The sequence below is a fragment of the Scardinius erythrophthalmus genome, assembly GCF_964197995.2.
Source record: "Scardinius erythrophthalmus genome assembly, chromosome: 14".
Lineage (NCBI taxonomy): Eukaryota > Metazoa > Chordata > Actinopteri > Cypriniformes > Leuciscidae > Scardinius > Scardinius erythrophthalmus.
Genome location: NC_138234.1, coordinates 41100023 through 41123532, shown reverse-complemented (window position 1 = coordinate 41123532; position 23510 = coordinate 41100023).

Below are 23510 nucleotides of genomic sequence, written 5' to 3'. Positions count from 1 at the left end.
TGCATATTGATTATCTGGAAGGCAGGCTACACGAATAAACAAGGTATGCAAAGGGCCAAAATGGATCGCTGGGTCCTACCACCTTGGTGAAAACTTGCTGGGACCCGAGGGGTATATATGCCTCTTGCAAAAGTGTCAGCAGAAACCATTGGGGAGCAGGCTTTGACCCCAAAGGTGATATCTTTTCCCTTCAGATTTAGTCACAGAACATCACTGAAACAGAACAATAAATCTACACAGAGCAAACTTGAACTAATATAAATTTCTTACGATTAATTTTCACACTTTTATCATATAGTGACCAGTGGTGTTGTAAATACCTAAGGCGTTACATATGTCAAGTAAGCATACATGTAAGTGACAACATGTGGTGTGATAGAACTTCAAGACCCTAGGCATAGTTGTCTATAGTAACATGAAAGCAAATAAGAAGAACCTGTCAAAGTCTAGAACTCTTGATTAGTTTGATTCCATAATAACCCAATGGATAAAATGCTAAGCAAGTGCATATTGATTATCTGGAAGGCAGGCTACACGAATAAACAAGGTATGCAAAGGGCCGAAATGGATCGCTGGGTCCTACCACCTTGGTGAAAACTTGCTGGGACCCGAGGGGTATATATGCCTCTTGCAAAAGTGTCAGCAGAAACCATTGGGGAGCAGGCTTTGACCCCAAAGGTGATATCTTTTCCCTTCAGATTTAGTCACAGAACATCACTGAAACAGAACAATAAATCTACACAGAGCAAACTTGAACTAATATAAATTTCTTACGATTAATTTTCACACTTTTATCATATAGTGACCAGTGGTGTTGTAAATACCTAAGGCGTTACATATGTCAAGTAAGCATACATGTAAGTGACAACATGTGGTGTGATAGAACTTCAAGACCCTAGGCATAGTTGTCTATAGTAACATGAAAGCAAATAAGAAGAACCTGTCAAAGTCTAGAACTCTTGATTAGTTTGATTCCATAATAACCCAATGGATAAAATGCTAAGCAAGTGCATATTGATTATCTGGAAGGCAGGCTACACGAATAAACAAGGTATGCAAAGGGCCGAAATGGATCGCTGGGTCCTACCACCTTGGTGAAAACTTGCTGGGACCCGAGGGGTATATATGCCTCTTGCAAAAGCTTCAGCAGATACCATTGGGGAACAGGCTTTGACCCCGTAGGTGATATCTTTTCCCTTCAGATTTAGTCAAAGAACATCACTGGAACAGAACAATACATCCACACAGAGCAAACTTGAACTAAAATAAATTTCTTACGATTAATTTTCACGCTTTTATCATATAGTGACCAGTGGTGTTGAAAATACCTTAAGAGTTACATATGCCAAGTAAGCATACATGTAAGTGACTACATGTGGTGTGATAGAACTTCAAGACCATAGGCATAGTTGTCTATAGTAACATGAAAGCAAATAAGAAAAACCTGTCAAAGTCTAGAACTCTTGATTAGTTTGATTTCATAATAACCCAATAGAAGAAATGCTAAGCAAGTGCATATTGATTATCTGTAGGGAAGGCTACACGAATAAACAAGGTATGCAAAGGGGAGAAATGGATCGCTGGGTCCTACTACCTTGGTGAAAACTTGCTGGGACCCGAGGGGTATATATGTCTCTTGCAAAAGCTGCAGCTGATACCATTGGGGAACTGGCTTTGACCCCGTAGGTGATATATTTTCCTTTCAGAAAATTCAAAATGTCAAAGAACATCACTGAAACAGAACAATAAACAATAAATCCACACAGAGCAAACTTGAACTAATATAAATTTCTTACGATTAATTTTCACACTTTTATCATATAGTGACCAGTGGTGTTGTAAATACCTAAAGAGTAAGTAAGTATACATGTAAGTGACTACATGTGGTGTGATAGAACTTCAAGACCATAGGCATAGTTGTCTATAGTAACATGAAAGCAAATAAGAAGAACCTGTCAAAGTCTAGAACTCTTGATTAGTTTGATTCCATAATAACCCAATGGATAAAATGCTAAGCAAGTGCATATTGATTATCTGGAAGGCAGGCTACACGAATAAACAAGGTATGCAAAGGGCCGAAATGGATCGCTGGGTCCTACCACCTTGGTGAAAACTTGCTGGGACCCGAGGGGTATATATGCCTCTTGCAAAAGTGTCAGCAGAAACCATTGGGGAGCAGGCTTTGACCCCATAGGTGATATCTTTTCCCTTCAGATTTAGTCACAGAACATCACTGAAACAGAACAATAAATATACACAGAGCAAACTTGAACTAATATAAATTTCTTACGATTAATTTTCACACTTTTATCATATAGTGACCAGTGGTGTTGTAAATACCTAAGGCGTTACATATGTCAAGTAAGCATACATGTAAGTGACTACATGTGGTGTGATAGAACTTCAAGACCCTAGGCATAGTTGTCTATAGTAACATGAAAGCAAATAAGAAGAACCTGTCAAAGTCTAGAACTCTTGATTAGTTTGATTCCATAATAACCCAATGGATAAAATGCTAAGCAAGTGCATATTGATTATCTGGAAGGCAGGCTACACGAATAAACAAGGTATGCAAAGGGCCGAAATGGATCGCTGGGTCCTACCACCTTGGTGAAAACTTGCTGGGACCCGAGGGGTATATATGTCTCTTGCAAAAGTGTCAGCAGATACCATTGGGGAGCAGGCTTTGACCCCATAGGTGATATCTTTTCCCTTCAGATTTAGTCACAGAACATCACTGAAACAGAACAATAAATCCACACAGAGCAAACTTGAACTAATATAAATTTCTTACGATTAATTTTCACGCTTTTATCATATAGTGACTAGTGGTGTTGTAAATACCTAAAGAGTACATATGTCAAGTAAGTATACATGTAAGTGACTACATGTGGTGTGATAGAACTTCAAGACCCTAGGCATAGTTGTCTATAGTAACATGAAAGCAAATAAGAAGAACCTGTCAAAGTCTAGAACTCTTGATTAGTTTGATTCCATAATAACCCAATGGATAAAATGCTAAGCAAGTGCATATTGATTATCTGGAAGGCAGGCTACACGAATAAACAAGGTATGCAAAGGGCCGAAATGGATCGCTGGGTCCTACCACCTTGGTGAAAACTTGCTGGGACCCGAGGGGTATATATGCCTCTTGCAAAAGTGTCAGCAGAAACCATTGGGGAGCAGGCTTTGACCCCATAGGTGATATCTTTTCCCTTCAGATTTAGTCAGAGAACATCACTGAAACAGAACAATAAATCTACACAGAGCAAACTTGAACTAATATAAATTTCTTACGATTAATTTTCACACTTTTATCATATAGTGACCAGTGGTGTTGTAAATACCTAAGGAGTTACATATGTCAAGTAAGCATACATGTAAGTGACTACATGTGGTGTGATAGAACTTCAAGACCCTAGGCATAGTTGTCTATAGTAACATGAAAGCAAATAAGAAGAACCTGTCAAAGTCTAGAACTCTTGATTAGTTTGATTCCATAATAACCCAATGGATAAAATGCTAAGCAAGTGCATATTGATTATCTGGAAGGCAGGCTACACGAATAAACAAGGTATGCAAAGGGCCGAAATGGATCGCTGGGTACTACCACCTTGGTGAAAACTTGCTGGGACCCGAGGGGTATATATGCCTCTTGCAAAAGTGTCAGCAGAAACCATTGGGGAGCAGGCTTTGACCCCATAGGTGATATCTTTTCCCTTCAGATTTAATCAGAGAACATCACTGAAACAGAACAATAAATCTACACAGAGCAAACTTGAACTAATATAAATTTCTTACGATTAATTTTCACACTTTTATCATATAGTGACCAGTGGTGTTGTAAATACCTAAGGAGTTACATATGTCAAGTAAGCATACATGTAAGTGACTACATGTGGTGTGATAGAACTTCAAGACCCTAGGCATAGTTGTCTATAGTAACATGAAAGCAAATAAGAAGAACCTGTCAAAGTGTAGAACTCTTGATTAGTTTGATTCCATAATAACCCAATGGATAAAATGCTAAGCAAGTGCATATTGATTATCTGGAAGGCAGGCTACACGAATAAACAAGGTATGCAAAGGGCCGAAATGGATCGCTGGGTCCTACCACCTTGGTGAAAACTTGCTGGGACCCGAGGGGTATATATGCCTCTTGCAAAAGCTTCAGCAGATACCATTGGGGAACAGGCTTTGACCCCGTAGGTGATATCTTTTCCCTTCAGATTTAGTCAAAGAACATCACTGGAAAAGAACAATACATCCACACAGAGCAAACTTGAACTAAAATAAATTTCTTACGATTAATTTTCACGCTTTTATCATATAGTGACCAGTGGTGTTGTAAATACCTTAAGAGTTACATATGCCAAGTAAGCATACATGTAAGTGACTACATGTGGTGTGATAGAACTTCAAGACCATAGGCATAGTTGTCTATAGTAACATGAAAGCAAATAAGAAAAACCTGTCAAAGTCTAGAACTCTTGATTAGTTTGATTTCATAATAACCCAATAGAAGAAATGCTAAGCAAGTGCATATTGATTATCTGTAGGGAAGGCTACACGAATAAACAAGGTATGCAAAGGGGAGAAATGGATCGCTGGGTCCTACTACCTTGGTGAAAACTTGCTGGGACCCGAGGGGTATATATGTCTCTTGCAAAAGCTGCAGCTGATACCATTGGGGAACTGGCTTTGACCCCGTAGGTGATATATTTTCCCTTAAGAAAATTCAAAATGTCAAAGAACATCACTGAAACAGAACAATAATCAATAAATCCACACAGAGCAAACTTGAACTAATATAAATTTCTTACGATTAATTTTCACACTTTTATCATATAGTGACCAGTGGTGTTGTAAATACCTAAAGAGTAAGTAAGTATACATGTAAGTGACTACATGTGGTGTGATAGAACTTCAAGACCATAGGCATAGTTGTCTATAGTAACATGAAAGCAAATAAGAAGAACCTGTCAAAGTCTAGAACTCTTGATTAGTTTGATTCCATAATAACCCAATGGATAAAATGCTAAGCAAGTGCATATTGATTATCTGGAAGGCAGGCTACACGAATAAACAAGGTATGCAAAGGGCCGAAATGGATCGCTTGGTCCTACCACCTTGGTGAAAACTTGCTGGGACCCGAGGGGTATATATGCCTCTTGCAAAAGCTTCAGCAGAAACCATTGGGGAGCAGGCTTTGACCCCATAGGTGATATCTTTTCCCTTCAGATTTAATCACAGAACATCACTGAAACAGAACAATAAATCTACACAGAGCAAACTTGAACTAATATAAATTTCTTACGATTAATTTTCACACTTTTATCATATAGTGACCAGTGGTGTTGTAAATACCTAAGGCGTTACATATGTCAAGTAAGCATACATGTAAGTGACTACATGTGGTGTGATAGAACTTCAAGACCCTAGGCATAGTTGTCTATAGTAACATGAAAGCAAATAAGAAGAACCTGTCAAAGTCTAGAACTCTTGATTAGTTTAATTCCATAATAACCCAATGGATAAAATGCTAAGCAAGTGCATATTGATTATCTGGAAGGCAGGCTACACGAATAAACAAGGTATGCAAAGGGCCGAAATGGATCGCTGGGTCCTACCACCTTGGTGAAAACTTGCTGGGACCCGAGGGGTATATATGTCTCTTGCAAAAGTGTCAGCAGATACCATTGGGGAGCAGGCTTTGACCCCATAGGTGATATCTTTTCCCTTCAGATTTAGTCACAGAACATCACTGAAACAGAACAATAAATCCACACAGAGCAAACTTGAACTAATATAAATTTTTTACGATTAATTTTCACGCTTTTGTCATATAGTGACCAGTGGTGTTGTAAATACCTAAAGAGTACATATGTCAAGTAAGTATACATGTAAGTGACTACATGTGGTGATAGAACTTCAAGACCCTAGGCATAGTTGTCTATAGTAACATGAAAGCAAATAAGAAGAACCTGTCAAAGTCTAGAACTCTTGATTAGTTTGATTCCATAATAACCCAATGGATAAAATGCTAAGCAAGTGCATATTGATTATCTGGAAGGCAGGCTACACGAATAAACAAGGTATGCAAAGGGCCGAGATGGATCGCTGGGTCCTACCACCTTGGTGAAAACTTGCTGGGACCCGAGGGGTATATATGCCTCTTGCAAAAGTGTCAGCAGATACCATTGGGGAGCAGGCTTTGACCCCATAGGTGATATCTTTTCCCTTCAGATTTAGTCACAGAAAATCACTGGAACAGAACAATACATCCACACAGAGCAAACTTGAACTAATATAAACTTCTTCTTACAATTAATTTTCACACTTTTATCATTTAGTGACCAGTGGTGTTGTAAATACCTAAAGAATTATATATGCCAAGTAAGCATAAATGTAAGTGACTACATGTGGTGTGATAGAACTTCAAGACCCTAGGCATAGTTGTCTATAGTAAAATGAAATAAAATAAGAAGAACCTGTCAAAGTCTAGAACTCTTGATTAGTTTGATTTCATAATAACCCAATGGAAGAAATGCTAAGCAAGTGCATATTGATTATCTGTAAGGAAGGGTACACGAATAAACAAGGTATGCAAAGGGGAGAAATGGATCGCTGGGTCCGACCACCTTGGTGAAAACTTGCTGGGACCCGAGGGGTATATATGCCTCTTGCAAAAGCTGCAGCAGATACCATTGGGGAACAGGCTTTGACCCCATAGGTGATATCTTTTCCCTTCAGATTTAGTCAAAGAACATCACTTAAACAGAACAATAAATCCACACAGAGCAAACTTGAACTAAAATAAATTTCTTACGATTAATTTTCACGCTTTTATCATATAGTGACCAGTGGTGTTGTAAATACCTTAAGAGTTACATATGCCAAGTAAGCATACATGTAAGTGACTACATGTGGTGTGATAGAACTTTAAGACCATAGGCATAGTTGTCTATAGTAACATGAAAGCAAATAAGAAAAACCTGTCAAAGTCTAGAACTCTTGATTAGTTTGATTTCATAATAACCCAATAGAAGAAATGCTAAGCAAGTGCATATTGATTATCTGTAGGGTAGGCTACACAAATAAACAAGGTATGCAAAGGGGAGAAATGGATCGCTGGGTCCTACTACCTTGGTGAAAACTTGCTGGGACCCGAGGGGTATATATGTCTCTTGCAAAAGCTGCAGCTGATACCATTGGGGAACAGGCTTTGACCCCGTAGGTGATATATTTTCCCTTCAGAAAATTCAAAATGTCAAAGAACATCACTGAAACAGAACAATAAACAATAAATCCACACAGAGCAAACTTGAACTAATATAAATTTCTTACGATTAATTTTCACACTTTTATCATATAGTGACCAGTGGTGTTGTAAATACCTAAAGAGTAAGTAAGTATTCATGTAAGTGACTACATGTGGTGTGATAGAACTTCAAGACCCTAGGCATAGTTGTCTATAGTAACATGAAAGCAAATAAGAATAACCTGTCAGAGTCTAGAACTCTTGATTAGTTTGATTCCATAATAACCCAATGGATAAAATGCTAAGCAAGTGCATATTGATTATCTGGAAGGCAGGCTACACGAATAAACAAGGTATGCAAAGGGCCGAAATGGATCGCTGGGTCCTACCACCTTGGTGAAAACTTGCTGGGACCCGAGGGGTATATATGCCTCTTGCAAAAGCTTCAGCAGATACAATTGGGGAGCAGGCTTTGACCCCGTAGGTGATATCTTTTCCCTTCAGATTTAGTCAAAGAACATCACTGGAACAGAACAATACATCCACACAGAGCAAACTTGAACTAAAATAAATTTCTTACGATTAATTTTCACGCTTTTATCATATAGTGACCAGTGGTGTTGTAAATACCTAAGGCGTTACATATGTCAAGTAAGCATACATGTAAGTGACTACATGTGGTGTGATAGAACTTCAAGACCCTAGGCATAGTTGTCTATAGTAACATGAAAGCAAATAAGAAGAACCTGTCAAAGTCTAGAACTCTTGATTAGTTTGATTCCATAATAACCCAATGGATAAAATGCTAAGCAAGTGCATATTGATTATCTGGAAGGCAGGCTACACGAATAAACAAGGTATGCAAAGGACCGAAATGGATCGCTGGGTCCTACCACCTTGGTGAAAACTTGCTGGGACCCGAGGGGTATATATGCCTCTTGCAAAAGTGTCAGCAGAAACCATTGGGGAGCAGGCTTTGACCCCATAGGTGATATCTTTTCCCTTCAGATTTAGTCACAGAACATCACTGAAACAGAACAATAAATATACACAGAGCAAACTTGAACTAATATAAATTTCTTACGATTAATTTTCACACTTTTATCATATAGTGACCAGTGGTGTTGTAAATACCTAAGGCGTTACATATGTCAAGTAAGCATACATGTAAGTGACTACATGTGGTGTGATAGAACTTCAAGACCCTAGGCATAGTTGTCTATAGTAACATGAAAGCAAATAAGAAGAACCTGTCAAAGTCTAGAACTCTTGATTAGTTTAATTCCATAATAACCCAATGGATAAAATGCTAAGCAAGTGCATATTGATTATCTGGAAGGCAGGCTACACGAATAAACAAGGTATGCAAAGGGCCGAAATGGATCGCTGGGTCCTACCACCTTGGTGAAAACTTGCTGGGACCCGAGGGGTATATATGTCTCTTGCAAAAGTGTCAGCAGATACCATTGGGGAGCAGGCTTTGACCCCATAGGTGATATCTTTTCCCTTCAGATTTAGTCACAGAACATCACTGAAACAGAACAATAAATCCACACAGAGCAAACTTGAACTAATATAAATTTCTTACGATTAATTTTCACGCTTTTATCATATAGTGACCAGTGGTGTTGTAAATACCTAAAGAGTACATATGTCAAGTAAGTATACATGTAAGTGACTACATGTGGTGTGATAGAACTTCAAGACCCTAGGCATAGTTGTCTATAGTAACATGAAAGCAAATAAGAAGAACCTGTCAAAGTCTAGAACTCTTGATTAGTTTGATTCCATAATAACCCAATGGATAAAATGCTAAGCAAGTGCATATTGATTATCTGGAAGGCAGGCTACACGAATAAACAAGGTATGCAAAGGGCCGAAATGGATCGCTGGGTCCTACCACCTTGGTGAAAACTTGCTGGGACCCGAGGGGTATATATGCCTCTTGCAAAAGTGTCAGCAGAAACCATTGGGGAGCAGGCTTTGACCCCATAGGTGATATCTTTTCCCTTCAGATTTAGTCAGAGAACATCACTGAAACAGAACAATAAATCTACACAGAGCAAACTTGAACTAATATAAATTTCTTACGATTAATTTTCACACTTTTATCATATAGTGACCAGTGGTGTTGTAAATACCTAAGGAGTTACATATGTCAAGTAAGCATACATGTAAGTGACTACATGTGGTGTGATAGAACTTCAAGACCCTAGGCATAGTTGTCTATAGTAACATGAAAGCAAATAAGAAGAACCTGTCAAAGTCTAGAACTCTTGATTAGTTTGATTCCATAATAACCCAATGGATAAAATGCTAAGCAAGTGCATATTGATTATCTGGAAGGCAGGCTACACGAATAAACAAGGTATGCAAAGGGCCGAAATGGATCGCTGGGTACTACCACCTTGGTGAAAACTTGCTGGGACCCGAGGGGTATATATGCCTCTTGCAAAAGTGTCAGCAGAAACCATTGGGGAGCAGGCTTTGACCCCATAGGTGATATCTTTTCCCTTCAGATTTAATCAGAGAACATCACTGAAACAGAACAATAAATCTACACAGAGCAAACTTGAACTAATATAAATTTCTTACGATTAATTTTCACACTTTTATCATATAGTGACCAGTGGTGTTGTAAATACCTAAGGCGTTACATATGTCAAGTAAGCATACATGTAAGTGACTACATGTGGTGTGATAGAACTTCAAGACCCTAGGCATAGTTGTCTATAGTAACATGAAAGCAAATAAGAAGAACCTGTCAAAGTCTAGAACTCTTGATTAGTTTGATTTCATAATAACCCAATGGAAGAAATGCTAAGCAAGTGCATATTGATTATCTGTAGGGAAGGCTACACGAATAAACAAGGTATGCAAAGGGGAGAAATGGATCGCTGGGTCCTACCACCTTGGTGAAAACTTGCTGGGACCCGAGGGGTATATATGTCTCTTTCAAAAGCTGCAGCTGATACCACTGGGGAACTGGCTTTGACCCCGTAGGTGATATATTTTCCCTTCAGAAAATTCAAAATGTCAAAGAACATAACTGAAACAGAACAATAAACAATAAATCCACACAGAGCAAACTTGAACTAATATAAATTTCTTACGATTAATTTTCACAATTTTATCATATAGTGACCAGTGGTGTTGTAAATACCTAAAGAGTAAGTAAGTATACATGTAAGTGACTACATGTGGTGTGATAGAACTTCAAGACCCTAGGCATAGTTGTCTATAGTAACATGAAAGCAAATAAGAAGAACCTGTCAAAGTCTAGAACTCTTGATTAGTTTGATTCCATAATAACCCAATGGATAAAATGCTAAGCAAGTGCATATTGATTATCTGGAAGGCAGGCTACACGAATAAACAAGGTATGCAAAGGGCCGAAATGGATCGCTGGGTCCTACCACCTTGGTGAAAACTTGCTGGGACCCGAGGGGTATATATGCCTCTTGCAAAAGTCTCAGCAGAAACCATTGGGGAGCAGGCTTTGACCCCATAGGTGATATCTTTTCCCTTCAGATTTAGTCACAGAACATCACTGAAACAGAACAATAAATATACACAGAGCAAACTTGAACTAAATTAAATTTCTTACAATTAATTTTCACGCTTTTATCATATAGTGACCAGTGGTGTTGTAAATACCTTAAGAGTTACATATGCCAAGTAAGCATACATGTAAGTGACTACATGTGGTGTGATAGAACTTCAAGACCCTAGGCATAGTTGTCTATAGTAACATGAAAGCAAATAAGAAAAACCTGTCAAAGTCTAGAACTCTTGATTAGTTTGATTTCATAATAACCCAATGGAAGAAATGCTAAGCAAGTGCATATTGATTATCTGTAGGGAAGGCTACACGAATAAACAAGGTATGCAAAGGGGAGAAATGGATCGCTGGGTCCTACCACCTTGGTGAAAACTTGCTGGGACCCGAGGGGTATATATGTCTCTTTCAAAAGCTGCAGCTGATACCATTGGGGAACTGGCTTTGACCCCGTAGGTGATATATTTTCCCTTCAGAAAATTCAAAATGTCAAAGAACATAACTGAAACAGAACAATAAACAATAAATCCACACAGAGCAAACTTGAACTAATATAAATTTCTTACGATTAATTTTCACACTTTTATCATATAGTGACCAGTGGTGTTGTAAATACCTAAAGAGTACATATGTCAAGTAAGTATACATGTAAGTGACTACATGTGGTGTGATAGAACTTCAAGACCCTAGGCATAGTTGTCCATAGTAACATGAAAGCAAATAAGAAGAACCTGTCAAAGTCTAGAACTCTTGATTAGTTTGATTCCATAATAACCCAATGGTAAAATGCTAAGCAAGTGCATATTGATTATCTGGAAGGCAGGCTACACGAATAAACAAGGTATGCAAAGGGCCGAAATGGATCGCTGGGTCCTACCACCTTGGTGAAAACTTGCTGGGACCCGAGGGGTATATATGCCTCTTGCAAAAGTGTCAGCAGAAACCATTGGGGAGCAGGCTTTGACCCCAAAGGTGATATCTTTTCCCTTCAGATTTAGTCACAGAACATCACTGAAACAGAACAATAAATCTACACAGAGCAAACTTGAACTAATATAAATTTCTTACGATTAATTTTCACACTTTTATCATATAGTGACCAGTGGTGTTGTAAATACCTAAGGCGTTACATATGTCAAGTAAGCATACATGTAAGTGACAACATGTGGTGTGATAGAACTTCAAGACCCTAGGCATAGTTGTCTATAGTAACATGAAAGCAAATAAGAAAAACCTGTCAAAGTCTAGAACTCTTGATTAGTTTGATTTCATAATAACCCAATGGAAGAAATGCTAAGCAAGTGCATATTGATTATCTGTAGGGAAGGCTACACGAATAAACAAGGTATGCAAAGGGGAGAAATGGATCGCTGGGTCCTACCACCTTGGTGAAAACTTGCTGGGACCCGAGGGGTATATATGTCTCTTTCAAAAGCTGCAGCTGATACCATTGGGGAACTGGCTTTGACCCCGTAGGTGATATATTTTCCCTTCAGAAAATTCAAAATGTCAAAGAACATAACTGAAACAGAACAATAAACAATAAATCCACACAGAGCAAACTTGAACTAATATAAATTTCTTACGATTAATTTTCACACTTTTATCATATAGTGACCAGTGGTGTTGTAAATACCTAAAGAGTACATATGTCAAGTAATTATACATGTAAGTGACTACATGTGGTGTGATAGAACTTCAAGACCCTAGGCATAGTTGTCCATAGTAACATGAAAGCAAATAAGAAGAACCTGTCAAAGTCTAGAACTCTTGATTAGTTTGATTCCATAATAACCCAATGGATAAAATGCTAAGCAAGTGCATATTGATTATCTGGAAGGCAGGCTACACGAATAAACAAGGTATGCAAAGGGCCGAAATGGATCGCTGGGTCCTACCACCTTGTTGAAAACTTGCTGGGACCCGAGGGGTATATATGCCTCTTGCAAAAGTGTCAGCAGAAACCATTGGGGAGCAGGCTTTGACCCCAAAGGTGATATCTTTTCCCTTCAGATTTAGTCACAGAACATCACTGAAACAGAACAATAAATCTACACAGAGCAAACTTGAACTAATATAAATTTCTTACGATTAATTTTCACACTTTTATCATATAGTGACCAGTGGTGTTGTAAATACCTAAGGCGTTACATATGTCAAGTAAGCATACATGTAAGTGACAACATGTGGTGTGATAGAACTTCAAGACCCTAGGCATAGTTGTCTATAGTAACATGAAAGCAAATAAGAAGAACCTGTCAAAGTCTAGAACTCTTGATTAGTTTGATTCCATAATAACCCAATGGATAAAATGCTAAGCAAGTGCATATTGATTATCTGGAAGGCAGGCTACACGAATAAACAAGGTATGCAAAGGGCCGAAATGGATCGCTGGGTCCTACCACCTTGGTGAAAACTTGCTGGGACCCGAGGGGTATATATGCCTCTTGCAAAAGTGTCAGCAGATACCATTGGGGAGCAGGCTTTGACCCCATAGGTGATATCTTTTCCCTTCAGATTTAGTCACAGAACATCACTGAAACAGAACAATAAATCCACACAGAGCAAACTTGAACTAATATAAATTTCTTACGATTAATTTTCACGCTTTTATCATATAGTGACCAGTGGTGTTGTAAATACCTAAAGAGTACATATGTCAAGTAAGTATACATGTAAGTGACTACATGTGGTGTGATAGAACTTCAAGAACCTAGGCATAGTTGTCTATAGTAACATGAAAGCAAATAAGAAGAACCTGTCAAAGTGTAGAACTCTTGATTAGTTTGATTCCATAATAACCCAATGGATAATATGCTAAGCAAGTGCATATTGATTATCTGGAAGGCAGGCTACACGAATAAACAAGGTATGCAAAGGGCCGAAATGGATCGCTGGGTCCTACCACCTTGGTGAAAACTTGCTGGGACCCGAGGGGTATATATGCCTCTTGCAAAAGCTTCAGCAGATACCATTGGGGAACAGGCTTTGACCCCGTAGGTGATATCTTTTCCCTTCAGATTTAGTCAAAGAACATCACTGGAACAGAACAATACATCCACACAGAGCAAACTTGAACTAAAATAAATTTCTTACGATTAATTTTCACGCTTTTATCATATAGTGACCAGTGGTGTTGTAAATACCTTAAGAGTTACATATGCCAAGTAAGCATACATGTAAGTGACTACATGTGGTGTGATAGAACTTCAAGACCATAGGCATAGTTGTCTATAGTAACATGAAAGCAAATAAGAAAAACCTGTCAAAGTCTAGAACTCTTGATTAGTTTGATTTCATAATAACCCAATAGAAGAAATGCCAAGCAAGTGCATATTGATTATCTGTAGGGAAGGCTACACGAATAAACAAGGTATGCAAAGGGGAGAAATGGATCGCTGGGTCCTACTACCTTGGTGAAAACTTGCTGGGACCCGAGGGGTATATATGTCTCTTGCAAAAGCTGCAGCTGATACCATTGGGGAACTGGCTTTGACCCCGTAGGTGATATATTTTCCCTTAAGAAAATTCAAAATGTCAAAGAACATCACTGAAACAGAACAATAAACAATAAATCCACACAGAGCAAACTTGAACTAATATAAATTTCTTACGATTAATTTTCACACTTTTATCATATAGTGACCAGTGGTGTTGTAAATACCTAAAGAGTAAGTAAGTATACATGTAAGTGACTACATGTGGTGTGATAGAACTTCAAGACCCTAGGCATAGTTGTCTATAGTAACATGAAAGCAAATAAGAAGAACCTGTCAAAGTCTAGAACTCTTGATTAGTTTGATTCCATAATAGCCCAATGGATAAAATGCTAAGCAAGTGCATATTGATTATCTGGAAGGCAGGCTACACGAATAAACAAGGTATGCAAAGGGCCGAAATGGATCGCTGGGTCCTACCACCTTGGTGAAAACTTGCTGGGACCCGAGGGGTATATATGCCTCTTGCAAAAGTGTCAGCAGAAACCATTGGGGAGCAGGCTTTGACCCCATAGGTGATATCTTTTCCCTTCAGATTTAGTCACAGAACATCACTGAAACAGAACAATAAATCCACACAGAGCAAACTTGAACTAAAATAAATTTCTTACAATTAATTTTCACGCTTTTATCATATAGTGACCAGTGGTGTTGTAAATACCTTAAGAGTTACATATGCCGAGTAAGCATACATGTAAGTGACTACATGTGGTGTGATAGAACTTCAAGACCCTAGGCATAGTTGTCTATAGTAACATGAAAGCAAATAAGAAAAACCTGTCAAAGTCTAGAACTCTTGATTAGTTTGATTTCATAATAACCCAATGGAAGAAATGCTAAGCAAGTGCATATTGATTATCTGTAGGGAAGGCTACACGAATAAACAAGGTATGCAAAGGGGAGAAATGGATCGCTGGGTCCTACCACCTTGGTGAAAACTTGCTGGGACCCGAGGGGTATATATGTCTCTTTCAAAAGCTGCAGCTGATACCACTGGGGAACTGGCTTTGACCCCGTAGGTGATATATTTTCCCTTCAGAAAATTCAAAATGTCAAAGAACATCACTGAAACAGAACAATAAACAATAAATCTACACAGAGCAAACTTGAACTAATATAAATTTCTTACGATTAATTTTCACACTTTTATCATATAGTGACCAGTGGTGTTGTAAATACCTAAGGAGTTACATATGTCAAGTAAGCATACATGTAAGTGACTACATGTGGTGTGATAGAACTTCAAGACCCTAGGCATAGTTGTCTATAGTAACATGAAAGCAAATAAGAAGAACCTGTCAAAGTCTAGAACTCTTGATTAGTTTGATTCCATAATAACCCAATGGATAAAGTGCTAAGCAAGTGCATATTGATTATCTGGAAGGCAGGCTACACGAATAAACAAGGTATGCAAAGGGCCGAAATGGATCGCTGGGTCCTACCACCTTGGTGAAAACTTGCTGGGACCCGAGGGGTATATATGCCTCTTGCAAAAGCTTCAGCAGATACCATTGGGGAACAGGCTTTGACCCCGTAGGTGATATCTTTTCCCTTCAGATTTAGTCAAAGAACATCACTGGAACAGAACAATACATCCACACAGAGCAAACTTGAACTAAAATAAATTTCTTACGATTAATTTTCACGCTTTTATCATATAGTGACCAGTGGTGTTGAAAATACCTTAAGAGTTACATATGCCAAGTAAGCATACATGTAAGTGACTACATGTGGTGTGATAGAACTTCAAGACCATAGGCATAGTTGTCTATAGTAACATGAAAGCAAATAAGAAAAACCTGTCAAAGTCTAGAACTCTTGATTAGTTTGATTTCATAATAACCCAATAGAAGAAATGCTAAGCAAGTGCATATTGATTATCTGTAGGGAAGGCTACACAAATAAACAAGGTATGCAAAGGGGAGAAATGGATCGCTGGGTCCTACTACCTTGGTGAAAACTTGCTGGGACCCGAGGGGTATATATGTCTCTTGCAAAAGCTGCAGCAGATACCATTGGGGAGCAGGCTTTGACCCCATAGGTGATATCTTTTCCCTTCAGATTTAGTCACTGAACATCACTGAAACAGAACAATAAATCCACACAGAGCAAACTTGAACTAATATAAATTTCTTACGATTAATTTTCACGCTTTTATCATATAGTGACCAGTGGTGTTGTAAATACCTGAAGAGTACATATGTCAAGTAAGTATACATGTAAGTGACTACATGTGGTGTGATAGAACTTCAAGACCCTAGGCATAGTTGTCTATAGTAACATGAAAGCAAATAAGAAGAACCTGTCAAAGTCTAGAACTCTTGATTAGTTTGATTCCATAATAACCCAATGGATAAAATGCTAAGCAAGTGCATATTGATTATCTGGAAGGCAGGCTACACGAATATACAAGGTATGCAAAGGGCCGAAATGGATCGCTGGGTCCTACCACCTTGGTGAAAACTTGCTGGGACCCGAGGGGTATATATGCCTCTTGCAAAAGTGTCAGCAGAAACCATTGGGGAGCAGGCTTTGACCCCATAGGTGATATCTTTTCCCTTCAGATTTAGTCAGAGAACATCACTGAAACAGAACAATAAATCTACACAGAGCAAACTTGAACTAATATAAATTTCTTACGATTAATTTTCACACTTTTATCATATAGTGACCAGTGGTGTTGTAAATACCTAAGGAGTTACATATGTCAAGTAAGCATACATGTAAGTGACTACATGTGGTGTGATAGAACTTCAAGACCCTAGGCATAGTTGTCTATAGTAACATGAAAGCAAATAAGAAGAACCTGTCAAAGTCTAGAACTCTTGATTAGTTTGATTCCATAATAACCCAATGGATAAAATGCTAAGCAAGTGCATATTGATTATCTGGAAGGCAGGCTACACGAATAAACAAGGTATGCAAAGGGCCGAAATGGATCGCTGGGTCCTACCACCTTGGTGAAAACTTGCTGGGACCCGAGGGGTATATATGCCTCTTGCAAAAGTGTCAGCAGAAACCATTGGGGAGCAGGCTTTGACCCCAAAGGGGATATCTTTTCCCTTCAGATTTAGTCACAGAACATCACTGAAACAGAACAATAAATCTACACAGAGCAAACTTGAACTAATATAAATTTCTTACGATTAATTTTCACACTTTTATCATATAGTGACCAGTGGTGTTGTAAATACCTAAGGCGTTACATATGTCAAGTAAGCATACATGTAAGTGACAACATGTGGTGTGATAGAACTTCAAGACCCTAGGCATAGTTGTCTATAGTAACATGAAAGCAAATAAGAAAAACCTGTCAAAGTCTAGAACTCTTGATTAGTTTGATTTCATAATAACCCAATGGAAGAAATGCTAAGCAAGTGCATATTGATTATCTGTAGGGAAGGCTACACGAATAAACAAGGTATGCAAAGGGGAGAAATGGATCGCTGGGTCCTACCACCTTGGTGAAAACTTGCTGGGACCCGAGGGGTATATATGTCTCTTTCAAAAGCTGCAGCTGATACCATTGGGGAACTGGCTTTGACCCCGTAGGTGATATATTTTCCCTTCAGAAAATTCAAAATGTCAAAGAACATAACTGAAACAGAACAATAAACAATAAATCCACACAGAGCAAACTTGAACTAATATAAATTTCTTACGATTAATTTTCACACTTTTATCATATAGTGACCAGTGGTGTTGTAAATACCTAAAGAGTACATATGTCAAGTAATTATACATGTAAGTGACTACATGTGGTGTGATAGAACTTCAAGACCCTAGGCATAGTTGTCCATAGTAACATGAAAGCAAATAAGAAGAACCTGTCAAAGTCTAGAACTCTTGATTAGTTTGATTCCATAATAACCCAATGGATAAAATGCTAAGCAAGTGCATATTGATTATCTGGAAGGCAGGCTACACGAATAAACAAGGTATGCAAAGGGCCGAAATGGATCGCTGGGTCCTACCACCTTGGTGAAAACTTGCTGGGACCCGAGGGGTATATATGCCTCTTGCAAAAGTGTCAGCAGAAACCATTGGGGAGCAGGCTTTGACCCCAAAGGTGATATCTTTTCCCTTCAGATTTAGTCACAGAACATCACTGAAACAGAACAATAAATCTACACAGAGCAAACTTGAACTAATATAAATTTCTTACGATTAATTTTCACACTTTTATCATATAGTGACCAGTGGTGTTGTAAATACCTAAGGCGTTACATATGTCAAGTAAGCATACATGTAAGTGACTACATGTGGTGTGATAGAACTTCAAGACCCTAGGCATAGTTGTCTATAGTAACATGAAAGCAAATAAGAAAAACCTGTCAAAGTCTAGAACTCTTGATTAGTTTGATTTCATAATAACCCAATGGAAGAAATGCTAAGGAAGTGCATATTGATTATCTGTAGGGAAGGCTACACGAATAAACAAGGTATGCAAAGGGCCGAAATGGATCGCTGGGTCCTACCACCTTGGTGAAAACTTGCTGGGACCCGAGGGGTATATATGTCTCTTGCAAAAGTGTCAGCAGATACCATTGGGGAGCAGGCTTTGACCCCATAGGTGATATCTTTTCCCTTCAGATTTAGTCACAGAACATCACTGAAACAGAACAATAAATCCACACAGAGCAAACTTGAACTAATATAAATTTCTTACGATTAATTTTCACGCTTTTATCATATAGTGACCAGTGGTGTTGTAAATACCTAAAGAGTACATATGTCAAGTAAGTATACATGTAAGTGACTACATGTGGTGTGATAGAACTTCAAGACCCTAGGCATAGTTGTCTATAGTAACATGAAAGCAAATAAGAAGAACCTGTCAAAGTGTAGAACTCTTGATTAGTTTGATTCCATAATAACCCAATGGATAAAATGCTAAGCAAGTGCATATTGATTATCTGGAAGGCAGGCTACACGAATAAACAAGGTATGCAAAGGGCCGAAATGGATCGCTGGGTCCTACCACCTTGGTGAAAACTTGCTGGGACCCGAGGGGTATATATGCCTCTTGCAAAAGCTTCAGCAGATACCATTGGGGAACAGGCTTTGACCCCGTAGGTGATATCTTTTCCCTTCAGATTTAGTCAAAGAACATCACTGGAACAGAACAATACATCCACACAGAGCAAACTTGAACTAAAATAAATTTCTTACGATTAATTTTCACGCTTTTATCATATAGTGACCAGTGGTGTTGTAAATACCTTAAGAGTTACATATGCCAAGTAAGCATACATGTAAGTGACTACATGTGGTGTGATAGAACTTCAAGACCATAGGCATAGTTGTCTATAGTAACATGAAAGCAAATAAGAAAAACCTGTCAAAGTCTAGAACTCTTGATTAGTTTGATTTCATAATAACCCAATAGAAGAAATGCCAAGCAAGTGCATATTGATTATCTGTAGGGAAGGCTACACGAATAAACAAGGTATGCAAAGGGGAGAAATGGATCGCTGGGTCCTACTACCTTGGTGAAAACTTGCTGGGACCCGAGGGGTATATATGTCTCTTGCAAAAGCTGCAGCTGATACCATTGGGGAACTGGCTTTGACCCCGTAGGTGATATATTTTCCCTTAAGAAAATTCAAAATGTCAAAGAACATCACTGAAACAGAACAATAAACAATAAATCCACACAGAGCAAACTTGAACTAATATAAATTTCTTACGATTAATTTTCACACTTTTATCATATAGTGACCAGTGGTGTTGTAAATACCTAAAGAGTAAGTAAGTATACATGTAAGTGACTACATGTGGTGTGATAGAACTTCAAGACCCTAGGCATAGTTGTCTATAGTAACATGAAAGCAAATAAGAAGAACCTGTCAAAGTCTAGAACTCTTGATTAGTTTGATTCCATAATAGCCCAATGGATAAAATGCTAAGCAAGTGCATATTGATTATCTGGAAGGCAGGCTACACGAATAAACAAGGTATGCAAAGGGCCGAAATGGATCGCTGGGTCCTACCACCTTGGTGAAAACTTGCTGGGACCCGAGGGGTATATATGCCTCTTGCAAAAGTGTCAGCAGAAACCATTGGGGAGCAGGCTTTGACCCCATAGGTGATATCTTTTCCCTTCAGATTTAGTCACAGAACATCACTGAAACAGAACAATAAATCCACACAGAGCAAACTTGAACTAAAATAAATTTCTTACAATTAATTTTCACGCTTTTATCATATAGTGACCAGTGGTGTTGTAAATACCTTAAGAGTTACATATGCCGAGTAGGCATACATGTAAGTGACTACATGTGGTGTGATAGAACTTCAAGACCCTAGGCATAGTTGTCTATAGTAACATGAAAGCAAATAAGAAAAACCTGTCAAAGTCTAGAACTCTTGATTAGTTTGATTTCATAATAACCCAATGGAAGAAATGCTAAGCAAGTGCATATTGATTATCTGTAGGGAAGGCTACACGAATAAACAAGGTATGCAAAGGGGAGAAATGGATCGCTGGGTCCTACCACCTTGGTGAAAACTTGCTGGGACCCGAGGGGTATATATGTCTCTTTCAAAAGCTGCAGCTGATACCACTGGGGAACTGGCTTTGACCCCGTAGGTGATATATTTTCCCTTCAGAAAATTCAAAATGTCAAAGAACATCACTGAAACAGAACAATAAACAATAAATCCACACAGAGCAATCTTGAACTAATATAAATTTCTTACGATTAATTTTCACACTTTTATCATATAGTGACCAGTGGTGTTGTAAATACCTAAAGAGTACATATGTCAAGTAAGCATACATGTAAGTGACTACATGTGGTGTGATAGAACTTCAAGACCCTAGGCATAGTTGTCTATAGTAACATGAAAGCAAATAAGAAGAACCTGTCAAAGTCTAGAACTCTTGATTAGTTTGATTCCATAATAACCCAATGGATAAAGTGCTAAGCAAGTGCATATTGATTATCTGGAAGGCAGGCTACACGAATAAACAAGGTATGCAAAGGGCCGAAATGGATCGCTGGGTCCTACCACCTTGGTGAAAACTTGCTGGGACCCGAGGGGTATATATGCCTCTTGCAAAAGCTTCAGCAGATACCATTGGGGAACAGGCTTTGACCCCGTAGGTGATATCTTTTCCCTTCAGATTTAGTCAAAGAACATCACTGGAACAGAACAATACATCCACACAGAGCAAACTTGAACTAAAATAAATTTCTTACGATTAATTTTCACGCTTTTATCATATAGTGACCAGTGGTGTTGAAAATACCTTAAGAGTTACATATGCCAAGTAAGCATACATGTAAGTGACTACATGTGGTGTGATAGAACTTCAAGACCATAGGCATAGTTGTCTATAGTAACATGAAAGCAAATAAGAAAAACCTGTCAAAGTCTAGAACTCTTGATTAGTTTGATTTCATAATAACCCAATAGAAGAAATGCTAAGCAAGTGCATATTGATTATCTGTAGGGAAGGCTACACAAATAAACAAGGTATGCAAAGGGGAGAAATGGATCGCTGGGTCCTACTACCTTGGTGAAAACTTGCTGGGACCCGAGGGGTATATATGTCTCTTGCAAAAGCTGCAGCTGATACCATTGGGGAACTGGCTTTGACCCCGTAGGTGATATATTTTCCTTTCAGAAAATTCAAAATGTCAAAGAACATTACTGAAACAGAACAATAAACAATAAATCCACACAGAGCAAACTTGAACTAATATAAATTTCTTACGATTAATTTTCACACTTTTATCATATAGTGACCAGTGGTGTTGTAAATACCTAAGGCGTTACATATGTCAAGTAAGCATACATGTAAGTGACTACATGTGGTGTGATAGAACTTCAAGACCCTAGGCATAGTTGTCTATAGTAACATGAAAGCAAATAAGAAGAACCTGTCAAAGTCTAGAACTCTTGATTAGTTTGATTCCATAATAACCCAATGGATAAAATGCTAAGCAAGTGCATATTGATTATCTGGAAGGCAGGCTACACGAATAAACAAGGTATGCAAAGGACCGAAATGGATCGCTGGGTCCTACCACCTTGGTGAAAACTTGCTGGGACCCGAGGGGTATATATGCCTCTTGCAAAAGTGTCAGCAGAAACCATTGGGGAGCAGGCTTTGACCCCATAGGTGATATCTTTTCCCTTCAGATTTAGTCACAGAACATCACTGAAACAGAACAATAAATATACACAGAGCAAACTTGAACTAATATAAATTTCTTACGATTAATTTTCACACTTTTATCATATAGTGACCAGTGGTGTTGTAAATACCTAAGGCGTTACATATGTCAAGTAAGCATACATGTAAGTGACTACATGTGGTGTGATAGAACTTCAAGACCCTAGGCATAGTTGTCTATAGTAACATGAAAGCAAATAAGAAGAACCTGTCAAAGTCTAGAACTCTTGATTAGTTTAATTCCATAATAACCCAATGGATAAAATGCTAAGCAAGTGCATATTGATTATCTGGAAGGCAGGCTACACGAATAAACAAGGTATGCAAAGGGCCGAAATGGATCGCTGGGTCCTACCACCTTGGTGAAAACTTGCTGGGACCCGAGGGGTATATATGTCTCTTGCAAAAGTGTCAGCAGATACCATTGGGGAGCAGGCTTTGACCCCATAGGTGATATCTTTTCCCTTCAGATTTAGTCACTGAACATCACTGAAACAGAACAATAAATCCACACAGAGCAAACTTGAACTAATATAAATTTCTTACGATTAATTTTCACGCTTTTATCATATAGTGACCAGTGGTGTTGTAAATACCTTAAGAGTTACATATGCCAAGTAAGCATACATGTAAGTGACTACATGTGGTGTGATAGAACTTCAAGACCCTAGGCATAGTTGTCTATAGTAACATGAAAGCAAATAAGAAAAACCTGTCAAAGTCTAGAACTCTTGATTAGTTTGATTTCATAATAACCCAATGGAAGAAATGCTAAGCAAGTGCATATTGATTATCTGTAGGGAAGGCTACACGAATAAACAAGGTATGCAAAGGGGAGAAATGGATCGCTGGGTCCTACTACCTTGGTGAAAACTTGCTGGGACCCGAGGGGTATATATGTCTCTTTCAAAAGCTGCAGCTGATTCCATTGGGGAACTGGCTTTGACCCCGTAGGTGATATATTTTCCCTTCAGAAAATTCAAAATGTCAAAGAACATAACTGAAACA